Genomic DNA, 1,602 nt, shown 5'->3' with positions numbered 1-1,602 from the left:
GGGCGCCGGCCCTGGGAGATTCAATCTCCCAAGGGGGCGGCGGCCAAGGGGGGAGGAGTGCCCCCCAAGGCATGTGGTGCGCCCCCCCACCTTAGGGTTTCAACCCTAGGCGCAGGGGGTGGGCCTAGGGGGGCGCACCAGCCCACTATGGGCTGGCTCCCCTCCCACTTCAGCCCATGGGGCCCTCCGGGATGGGTGGCCCCACCCGGTGGACCCCCGGGACCCTTCCAGTGGTCCCGGTACAATACCGGGTGACCCCAAAACTTTCCTGATGGCCGAAATACCACTTCCTATATATAATTCTTTACCTCCGAACCATTCCGAAACTCCTCGTGACGTCCGCGATCTCATCCGGGACTCCGAACAATATTCGGTATACTGCATACTCATATTCATACAACCCTAGCGTCACCGAACCTTAAGTGTGTAGACCCTACGGGTTCGGGAGACACGTAGACATGACCGAGACAGCTCTCGGGCAATAACCAACAGCGGGATCTGGATACCCATGTTGGCTCCCACATGCTCCTCGATGATCTCATCGGATGAACCACGATGTCGAGGATTCGAACAACCCCGTATACAATTCCCTTTGTCATTCGGTACGTTACATGCCCGAGACTCGATTGTCGGTATCCCAATACCTCGTTCAATCTCGTTACCGGCAAGTCACTTTACTCGTACTATAATGCATGATCCCGTGACCAAACACTTGGTCACTTTGAGCTCATTATGATGATGTATTCTCGATCCGTGTCAACCCAACAGACACTTTCGGAGATACCTGTAGTGCACCTTTATAGTCACCCAGTTACGTTGTGACGTTTGGTACACCCAAAGCACTCGTACGGTATCCAGGAGTTACACGATCTCATGGTCTAAGGAAGAGATACTTGACATTGAAAAAGCTCTAGCAAAACGAACTACACGATCTTGTGCTATGCTTAGGATTGGGTCTTGTCCATCACATCATTCTCCTAATGATGTGATCCCGTTGTCAATGACATCTAATGTCCATAGTCAGGAAACCATGACTATCTGTTGACCAACGAGCTAGTCAACTAGAGGCTCACTAGGGACATGTTATGGTCTATGTATTCACACGTGTATTACGATTTCCGGATAATACAATTATAGCATGAATAAAAGACAATTATCATGAACAAGGAAATATAATAATAATGCTTTTATTATTGCCTCTAGGACATATTTCCAACAGTCTCCCACTTGCACTAGAGTCAATAATCTAGTTACATTATGATGAATCGAACACCCATAGAGTTCTGGTGTTGATCATGTTTTGCTCGCGAGAGAGGTTTAGTCAACGGATCTGCGACATTCAGATCCGTATGTACTTTGCAAATATCTATGTCTCCATCTTGAACATTTTCACGGATGGAGTTGAAACGACGCTTGATGTGCCTGGTCTTCTTGTGAAACCTGGGCTCCTTGGCAAGGGCAATAGCTCCAGTGTTGTCACAGAAGAGTTTGATCGGCCCCGACGCATTGGGTATGACTCCTAGGTCGGTGATGAACTCCTTCACCCAAATTGCTTCATGCGCTGCCTCCGAGGCTGCCATGTATTCCGCTTCACATGTAGAT

The sequence above is a fragment of the Triticum dicoccoides genome, chromosome 3B (genome assembly GCF_002162155.2).
Source record: "Triticum dicoccoides isolate Atlit2015 ecotype Zavitan chromosome 3B, WEW_v2.0, whole genome shotgun sequence".
NCBI classification, from domain to species: Eukaryota; Viridiplantae; Streptophyta; class Magnoliopsida; order Poales; family Poaceae; genus Triticum; species Triticum dicoccoides.
Note: the sequence above shows the minus strand (reverse complement) of the source record.